The following is a 10684-nucleotide window of genomic DNA, read 5'->3' as shown; positions in this document are numbered from 1 at the left end:
CACATGCAACTCGACACACAAAAAGTTGCTACACACATGTTGCCACACAAAACTCATCTCACAAAAGTCGCTACATGCATGTCGCCACACACAACTCAACACACACAACTTGACAAACGAAACTCGCCCTAAAACACACACAAGTCTGGTATTAGCCTTCAAAAATAAAAATCTGATTAATAAGCAGACAAACTACAACAAATGTACCATATAGGAAATACAGCAGCTGTCAGTCACATGACCTGTCTATTATGTGTATGTGTGAGCTAATATATACTGCCAGGTGAGGGCTTCCTGTTGGCTGGGGATTTATCAGGCTGCCAATTTATCTTACAAATACTGAGGTAAAAATACTGAGCAAATAACGTGTTAACGAGGTCTAATACAGGAGATCACACAGGTATATACTACATACAGGGGAGATGACACAGATATATACTATATACAGGAGAGATGACACACAGGTATATACTATATAGAGGAGGAGATGACATACAGGTACATACTATATACAGGAGGAGATGACATACAGGTATATACTATATACAGGAGGAGATGACACACAAGTATATACTATATACAGGAGCAGATTACCTACAGGTATATACTATATACAGGAGGAGATGACATACAGGTATATGCTATATATAGAAGATGACATACAGGTATATACTATATACAGGAGGAGATGACACACAGATGTATACTATATACAGGGGAGATGACACACAGGTATATACTATATACAGGAGGAGATGACATACAGATATATACTCTATATAGAAGGAGATGACATACAGGTATATACTATATATAGGAGGAGATGATATACAGGTATATACTATATATAGGAGGAGATGACATACAGGTATATACTATATATAGGAGGAGATGACATACAGGTATATACTATATACAGGGGAGATGACACACAACAGGTATATACTATATACAGGGGAGATGACATACAGGTATATACTATATACAGGAGATGACATACAGGTGTATACTATATATAAGGGAGATGACAAACATGTATATACTGAGGTGAAAATGAGAGGTGTGAGGTGAAAATGAAAAGGTGTGAGTGCAAAATGAGAGGAGTGAGGGAAAATAGTGTAGTGATAGGAAAATGACAGATGTGAGGTCGAAATGACAAGTGTTAGGCGGGAATGAGAGGAGTGAGGGAGAAAATGAGAGGTGTGAGGGAGAAAATGAGAGATGTGAGGGGGAAAATTAAAGATGTGATTGGGAAAATGAGAGGCGTGATGGGAAAATAAGAGAAGTGAGGTGCTATAACTAACCACAGATATTTACTATGCCCAGGCAACGCCGGGCTCTTCAGCTAGTTCCCATATAAAGTTTTGTTGTTCTAGGAGGATTTTACTGACATTTTCTTAATAGCATTTTACAGCAAAGTAAATAGCATACAACACAGCAAAGGGATCTCATTGCTGAAAGCTTTCAGTCAAGAGAAGGGTACAAAAAAATTCCAAGGCATTATATATAACATGGAACACAGTGAAGTTGTTCATCAAGAAGGAACTTACATTTAACACAAAAATGACATTAGGTAAAACTGGAAGTCACTCAAAAATTGATGAAAAGACAAAAAGAAAATTGGTTTGGGAGGCTGACAAGAGGTCTACTACAACATTAAAAGAGTTCCAGAAATTTCTGGCAAGTACTGGTTAGATACTGCATGTGACAACAGTCTTGCATAATCTTCATATGCAGGGGTGGAGTAAGGGTAGCCAGGGCTCCGGGCTGTTCAGACACTGTGGGCCCCCCAGGTCATGTGACGAAGGTCATGATATACCTGAACCAGATTATTCCAGAAAAATGGCCGGGCCCTACTTTACTGTAACCTATTTAATATTTGTTAAAATATTCAATACAATTTAGGTATATTTTGATTTAGTTTTCAATTTTTAAAATGACCATTATTACATATAAGGAACAAATACCACCGCACCATGACCACACCAAAAATTACAACCACAGTGATCGAATAATATCACATACAAGGAACAAATACCACCGCACCATGTCAAGACCACATATTGCCACCACTTGGTGACCAAATAGCACATACAAGGGACAAATACCACAACACCATTTCCAGACCACATATTACCACCACATAGTGACTGAATACTACAATACTGATCAGTAATAATAATAAAAAAAACCCCACAATACTATCACCATAAGTGCTAGTATTCACAGGAGATCTGTACTTAGTATGCAGTGTCTGTGTAGAGGTAATACAGAGATCACTGGTGGTATTATACACAGGAGCTCTGTATATAATGTATAGGTAATACAGTGATCACTGGTGACATTGTACACAGGACCTCTGTATATAGTATACAGTGTATAGTGTCAGTGTATAGGTAACACTGATTCACCAGTGACATCTCTAGATGAAGTCCTTCATCTTTCATCCAGCACAGACCACCGTCACTTCATCCAGCCAGGACTCGTTTTTCCAGGAAATAACACAGTTATCTCGAGCTCCGCACAGTAACAGGACCGCCCCCCCATTTAAAACAGTATACTCAAAAAATAAAATAAATACATCACTGCAGTAATAATATCCCTTAATTAGCCCCTATGGTAATAATATTCCCCATCCTGGCCCCGTTTATCTCATTCCTGGCTTCAGCCATATGTTCTCGCATCCTGCCCTCATGAGTATCCATCCTGCCCCATATGTTCTCCCCATCCTGCCCCATCTGTCTCCATTGTATCCATTCTGGAAACTGCCGCAGCGCCGGTAGGGGCCCGGTGAGCAGATGAGATGGAGCCCGATGCAGGCCCCCTCTGCCCACCGGGCCCATACGCCAGTCAGGGCACGGGCAGTAATGCCCTGATGGCGGTGGGCAATCTGAGCAGTAGCCCAGGGCCCCCCCACACCACTGGGCCCTGGGCTACCCTATTATAATCCGCCCCTGTTCATATGTCTGGCCTCTGTGGTAGAATGGCAAGACAGAAGGCTTTTCCTACAAAGAATAACATCCAAGCATGGCAATGTTTCACTAAAACCTACATGAAATCTGCTAAACACATGTGGGAAAACATGTTAGGGTCTGATGAGATAAAGGATGAATTCCAAAAGGTCTGTTTGGTGCAAAGCCTGGTATGTTTGGTGTAACTCCACCGCATCCAAAAGCACTACAAGTATTGGCTGATAAATAAAACGAAAAAAAAAGACAATGTGTGCATATACCCAAATGAAAATAAATAAGTGAAAAAGCAAGTGCATTAAATAATTAACATAGGTTATTTAGTAAACACTGTTTTTGATTAAAAAAAAAAGCATAAAGCTGTCCCACCACGACAAGGTATACCCAATTGGGGCAGTACCTACACTCTCTAATGTTAAAACCTACCTAGTGTGAACAGTGGCAGAGTTACCGGGTCCCAACCAGACACCCAGCTTTGGAGGGACTATATATGAACTACCCAGCTCAGTGAAAAGGGGACCACAACCTATTTGTACTGAATACAAAAATACTGAAGAAAAACAAAAAACTGAGCTGGAGTATGACTTGAAAACATGCATGATGTAAAGGCATGTTCACACTGGCAATGGAAACAAATAACAAAGAAAAGACAATGTGTGTATATACCCAAATTAAAATAAATAAGTAAAAAAGCAAGTGCATTAAATAATTAACATAGGGTATTTAGTAAACACTGTTTTTGATTTTTAAAAAAGCATAAAGCTGTCCCACCGCGACAAGGTATACCCAACTGGGACAGTACCTACACTCTCTAATGTTAAAACCATACTGTGTTTACTAAACACCCTATGTTAATTATTTAATGCACTGGCTTTTTTATTTATTTATTTTGATTTGGGTATATGCACACATTGTCTTTTCTTTGGTTTTATTTGTTTCCATGGCCAGTGTGAACATGCCTTTACATCATGCATGTTTCCAAGTCATACTCTGACTCAGATTTCTGTTTTTCCTAAATATTGTATGATGAATAGCTCATGCAGTCTTTAGCTATCCCCAATTCTCTTGTGATGGCTTGACCATCATGGTAAAAAAGCACCTGTACTTTGTGTCACCCCCACCTCATTGTAGAGTGTAAGCTCTTACGAACAGGGTCTTCATTATTTTCGCTTTAATTATTGTATTATCTTTAACTTTGTTACTTATGACTGTTAAATATGGACCTCTGAATTGTAAAGCGCTGCAGAATATGTTGGCGCTGTATAAATAAAGATTGTTATTATTATAAAGCCAACACTGTGGATCACCAAAAGAATGCAATACCCACAGTGAAGCATGGTGGAGGCAGCATTATGCTTTGGGGCTGTTTTTTGGCAGCTGGAACTGGAGCTTTAGTCATGATGGAGGGAAATATGAACAGTTCAAAATATCAGTTAATTTTGGATCAAAACCTTCAGGCCCTTGCTAAAAAAAAAGAGGATTTTCACTTTTCAGCCCAACATTGACCTTAAACATACTGTACTTCCAAATCAACAGTGTTTGCCAGAAGGAGATTAATGTTTTGGAATGGCTCAGCTAGAGCCCATACCTGAAACCAATTGAAAATCTGTGGATGACCTGAAGAGGTCACAGGTGATACCTTCGTAAGCTGACAAATTTGGAGCTCTACTGCAAGGAAGAGTAGACAAAGATTGCCAATTCTAGATGTGTCATGCTGATAGACTGATAGTTTGTTTTTCTATCGATTTGCATAGATTCTTGGCATAAGTTTTTTACATGACAAAAGTCTGATGTTTTGATAGGAGTGTGCAAACTTTTAATATACAATGTGTGTTACTTTCTGCAGAGACGAGTCCTGGCTGAATGAAATCATAGTAATTAGTGATCAAGTGCTAAAATGCTTGAGTACTCAGTACCCAAATTGAGCTTGTTGGACGCTCAAAACCGTTCAAGTCGAGTACTGAGTATAATAGAAGTCAATGGTAAACTCGAGCATTCTTCCAGCAGGCCCTAACAGGAGGGATGGGTGTGAAGCAAAATCGATGAACTGATTTGAAACATTACTGTCATGTCGGACGCTATTCACACTAGGGCGTCCGACAGACAGCGGTAATTCCACATTTGTCCACTATACGCTCAGTGGTGCCGGCTGGATTTTATCCAGGTTATCCAGGGTTAATCTAGCTGGTAATCTGGTTGGAGGCTGGGTCACGCCCATGGCCTTTAAATAGTCATTCTGGACTTTGGGCGTCGCCGATTATAGTTTGTGTCTTGTGCCTGGTGATCTTGGTCTGGAATGGTGGTCTAGGAGTAGAAGTATCATATCTGGTGCTGTATTATCCTTTGTCATATTTCTCCTTCCTATATTTGTGTTATTTTGGCCCTGTGCACATTATAGTGTTTTCCTGTGTGTCTGCGGCGTGGTGCGTTTTCAGTTTTCCCTGTCTGTACTTTCTGTGTAGGTTGGTGTGTGGTCTTATCACTGGGTGGCGGGTGGAGGTTTCAGCATAGGGATGAAACAGGAGTCAGGGTCAGGCCTGGCGGCCCAGACAAGCACACCATCAGTGTAAATTCTGGGAGAGGGACAGACAGGGTTTTCCCTAGTCTGAGGGATATCGCAGGGGCCCGGGTAATCATCTGTAGTCTACTCAATACCCCCGTGACAATTACTCAGCCGCGATGCCCAGATAAACAAATGTAAATTTTAAAAAATTCACTGCTCACTTTTTGACATCTAAGAAGATTTTTACCATCCCTGACCCAACGCTGAGAGAGGGGCATGGGGAGCAGTGAATCTTCATTTTGAATTTACATCTACTTATCTGGTCACCGCGCAGCTCTCATTTATCCGATGCTAACAGCAAGAAAACCAGAGAAATGAGAGGAATAAAAGCTACATATCCTGAAAGGGCTGCCCAAGGTCTATTTCAGGATATCATTAGTTTAAATTAAAAAAAATCTCCTGACAGATTCCCTTTAACGTATTAAATAAATAAATAAGTACATAAATAAATCAACAAGTAAATTTAAAAATACGACGTGCATTCCCCCTTATTTTTAATAACCAGCTAAGGGAAAGCAAACAGCTGTAAGATTGTATTTTTAGGCTAGGAAGGGCCAGATAGGCATGGACCTTTCCAGACTATTAATATCAGCTCACAGCTGTCTGCTTTGCTTTTGCTAGTTATAAAAAATGGACAAGAGTCCTAAAATAATTACATGCCCCCATTTTTTATAAATGGCAAAGCAGACAGATGTCAGCTGACAATAATACACTGGGAAGGTTCCTGGTTATTGTGACCTTCCCAGCCTAGGAAGAACAGCTCGCAGCAGCACATAAGTGGCGCATCATATTAGATGCACCAGTTCAGGCGCTTTGTCTCAGCTCTTCCTGATTTCCCTGGTGCAGTGGCAATCGGGTAATGGTTTTAGGTTTGATGTTAGTAGCTAATGTTGACATCAAGCCCTGGTGTTATTAATGGAGAAACCCCCTTTACTAACCCAGTAGTAAAAACAAATGAACACACACACAATCAATCTTTATTTGGAAAAAAAAAACCAACAATTTCGCTCGTTCACCAATTCATTAAGATTAAAAAAAACACGGCCCACCATAGTCCACAGAGGTCCCACGATGATCCCTGACTCTGTCATCCAAAATCTATGGAGCTGCATTTAGAGAATGAAACTCCATAGATTATTGCAGCAGTCACTGCCGGGTCTCCCGCTGCACTTCACGAGACCTGATGGCTGTGATGAGTGGTGACATCAGTAGGTTTACCGGATTTCACAGCCACCGGGTCACACAAAGGGCCGCGCGAGAGCCGGAATAATAACATTACATCACCGCTCATCATTCCATCTCATGTGCTGCCCTGTGTGTGACCTGTTGACTGTGAACTGTGGTAACATTACTGACGTCACCGCTCATCACAGCTGCCGAGTCTCGCGGAGTGCAGCATGAGACCCAGCAGTGGCTGCTGCTAAAACTATAAAGCTTTGTTTTCAGAACAAGGCTCCATAGGTTTTGAACAATTTGGGACCTCGTGGTAATCCGTGGACTACGGCGTTGCAGCGTGGCAGTTTTTTTTCTATAATAAGTTGGTGAATGAGGGAAATTGATGGGGAGTTTTTTTGTGTGTGTTTATTTCTTTTTACTACTGGGTTAATAATGTGGATGACTGACAGACATCTTTCTATTACGATAACCAGGGGTTGATGTCAGCACCAGCTGCTGACATCAACCCCCAAAACATTACCTCGATAGCCACCACACCAGGTCAATCGGGAAGAGCCATGGCAAAGCGCCAGAATTGGCTCATCTTATGAGATGCGCCACTTCTGGGGCAACTGCAGGCTAATACTTTTAGTCTGGGAAGGGGCAGATAACCGTGGACCTTCCCAGCTTCATAATATTAGCCCGCAGCCATCTGCTTTGCCTTAGTCAATGAAATCTACCTATCTACCTATCTATCTATCATCTATCTATTATCTATATTTTTATATAAGTTTTTTTCTCTTTTTTTCATCTAACTTGAAGCTACAATAGCCGTCATTGCTTTTCAAAAACACTTAAAAAACACAGGTAAAAATGCACACAAAAAAGCGTCAAAAATGCACGTATTGTATGCCAAGAGATGCAGAAATGGTGCAGCACTTTCTGCAATCAAATGCAGTTCATAGCTGCTGGGTCACCCAGAGGCAGCGTGAGAGGCAGAATGATGAGCGATGACATAACGTTATGTCAACGCTCATCATTCTAGCTCTCATGCTCACCGCTCATCATTTCGGCTCTCGCACTGCCATCTATGTTTTTTGATCTTAATAAATTGGTAAATGAGGGAAATTGTCTGGGATTATCTTTTCAAATAAAGTTTTTTTTTCTGTGTCTGATGAACACCTCCTCATTACTAGGATCAGGGCTTGATGTCAGTGCCAGCTGCTGACGTCGACCACAGAACCATTACCCTGATTGCCACCGCACCAGGACAATAGGGAAAAGCTGAGGCAAATCCTGCATCTAATGTGATGGCCACTTTCAGAGCACCTGTGGGCTGGTATTTTCAGGCTGGGTAGGGCGCAATCATCATGGACCTTCAAGCCTATTAATATCAGCTCACAGCTATCTGCTTTGCCTTTGCTGGTTTTCAAAAATGGGGTGACATAACAAATTTTTTTTATGGTACCCCCAGTTTTTATAATCAGCACAAGCAAAGCAGACAGCTGTGAGCTGATATTAATAGGCTGGGAAGGTTCATGGTTATCTGGGTGCAGGAGCCTGTACTTTTGACCAACATGGGGTCTAAATTTTGTATCTAGGCCCATAGGACTCCACTGCAAGGACTTGTTGTGGACAGCAGGTTTGGAGGGTTGGGAGAATTGTGAAATATATCTGAAAGTTTATGAAATTGTGAATGATCCCTTTAAATCATAAACTTGGCAGCATGTCTACTGAGTCCTTCCTTCTTTGGATATTTGATTTTTTTTTTCATTTTTCGGTAAAAATAACAACAAAATATATTTATGAAATTTTTCCCAAAAATATGAACAAGAAAAACAAAATGCTGTACAAAACAATGTTATGTCATATCAATGTACTGAGAGGCTGAGAAAAAATTAAAAGGCATAACTTTCTGAATACATGAGAAGCACTCTGATGACCCTGTTTGAATGGAGCGGTGGTCAAGCACAGTCCTTGGCTGTCTCAGGTGGTTCCATTGAGAATTGAGGGAGTGCAAGCGCCCAAGATTGACCACCACCCCATTCAGATGAAGCTCTTCAGAGTACCCGTTCTTAGGATCCTATGGAAAGAGGATAGCTTTTTTTACCCTTTGAAAGATAAGGGGACGCCATGCGACTCTATTGCCCACGTGTCTACCTAAACCCGGAGCCGGCGCCGGCTGGGTATCTAACCATGATGGAGTTGGCTCCTGAGACCTCGACAAGCAGCTGATTTTGCCGGTGATACATTTCCACTACAGAGACTAATATTTTTATAGTGGTTACAAGCCAACTGTAGACTAATGACCAATGCGAATGCGTTCCGATAAGATGGACAAACCCTTTACTAAAGCACCACCTCAGTTGGTTTTATTTACAACCTGGATTTGATGAACCGGTGAAGACACCGGCATTGAACAAAACACATCTAAGTGTTTCCATCAGAAAGTGACAAGCATATTAGTCTCACAGCAGGCTCTCTTATATCTCGCATTTCTGAATTTTAAGCAGTCTGTAAGACATATAAAGCAATTTACAGGCTTTAATGTCTGAGCTGTGCACAGTAAGATTGTGACACTTCTGGGATGGTGGCACGGGACGACAATCATCTTCATGAGATCGGATATTCATTCATTTACCTGAGCTGAGATTTCTCTTTTATGCTGGGAAGACGTCTACATGAATAACAGAGCGGTGTCAAGGGCATCCATCATAGATACGTATCTATCTGTCTCAATAGGGCGATAAACATGAAGAAGGATGACGAAGAAGGGCAGATACGGTCAGATCTAAAGAAAAAGGAGGGCATGTTAAAACTTGGGGACTTGTTGATTGTGAATCATCATTGTCAGACTTTTTTTTTTTTAATTCTCTTACCTTAAGGAACCCTTTCCCAACCATAAAATGGGAGTCATTCAGACATCCGTTTTTTTACGTACATGTTCTATCCGTAACACGTACTTGTTAATGTCGATGAGGCTGTTCGTATTTCTGTCCTTTTTTTAATGGACCGGCAAAAATGGTGTTTTTTACATTCATCACGTATAAAAAGTTCTATCGGCTCACATGGAGGGCATCAGTGTATAATCAGTGCGCTGTCTGTGGGCTTTCCATGATGTAACGACACATTCACACATTCTGCAAAAATCCAGAAGTGGTGAAGTGTTCCTATTATACTTCCTCTCTGGTTGCTCCACTCCTGGTTTTGGCTTACAAATACTGATATAAAATATTGACCAAATACGGATAGTGTGAACGTGGCCTAAAGACAACATTTGATTTTTCTTTTATTGGGTGGCATAACTGTGAAACAGGGGGGCATACAAAAAAAAGAAAAACTGTGCCAGAGCCAGTGAATCCGCACCATTTGGAGGAACTACTCTGTTTAAATTAACGGCTAGTGACATAGCGCCGGCTTCCTGATATGTGACCTTTGGTAGGTTTGGACAGAACATGCTTTAGCTATATAAATGACAGTAGCAGGATACACATCCTAATCCGGGGCGTACCTATAATTGGTGTAGGGTTTGCAATCACACCTGGGTCCTGGAGCCCGCGACTTTGGACCATATGAAAAAAATACTATTAAAAACTTGCAATAATTGGGGGTCTGTTTGCCTTTGGGTTGGGCCCACAAGCTTCAAGTTACGCCACCGATTCTAATGTTTTACGCTAGCAATAAATAGGGATTTTGTAATGGATTGAGTTAAAGGGACACTGTCACCTGAATTTGGAGGGAACAATCTTCAGCCATGGAGGTGGGGGTTTTGGGGTGTTTGATTCACCCTTTCCTTACCCGCTGGCTGCATGCTGGCTGCAATATTGGATTGAAGTTCATTCTCTGTCCTCCGTAGTACATGCCTGCACAAGGTAATCTTGCCTTGCACAGGCGTGTACTATGGAAAGGAAAGGGTGAATCAAAGACCCAAAAAACCCGCCTCCATGGCTGAAGATTGTTCCCTCCAAATTCAGGTGACCGTGTCCCTTTAAAGGGT

Source organism: Ranitomeya imitator, chromosome 3 (assembly GCF_032444005.1).
Source record: "Ranitomeya imitator isolate aRanImi1 chromosome 3, aRanImi1.pri, whole genome shotgun sequence".
Lineage (NCBI taxonomy): Eukaryota > Metazoa > Chordata > Amphibia > Anura > Dendrobatidae > Ranitomeya > Ranitomeya imitator.
This window is presented reverse-complemented; position numbering follows the sequence as displayed.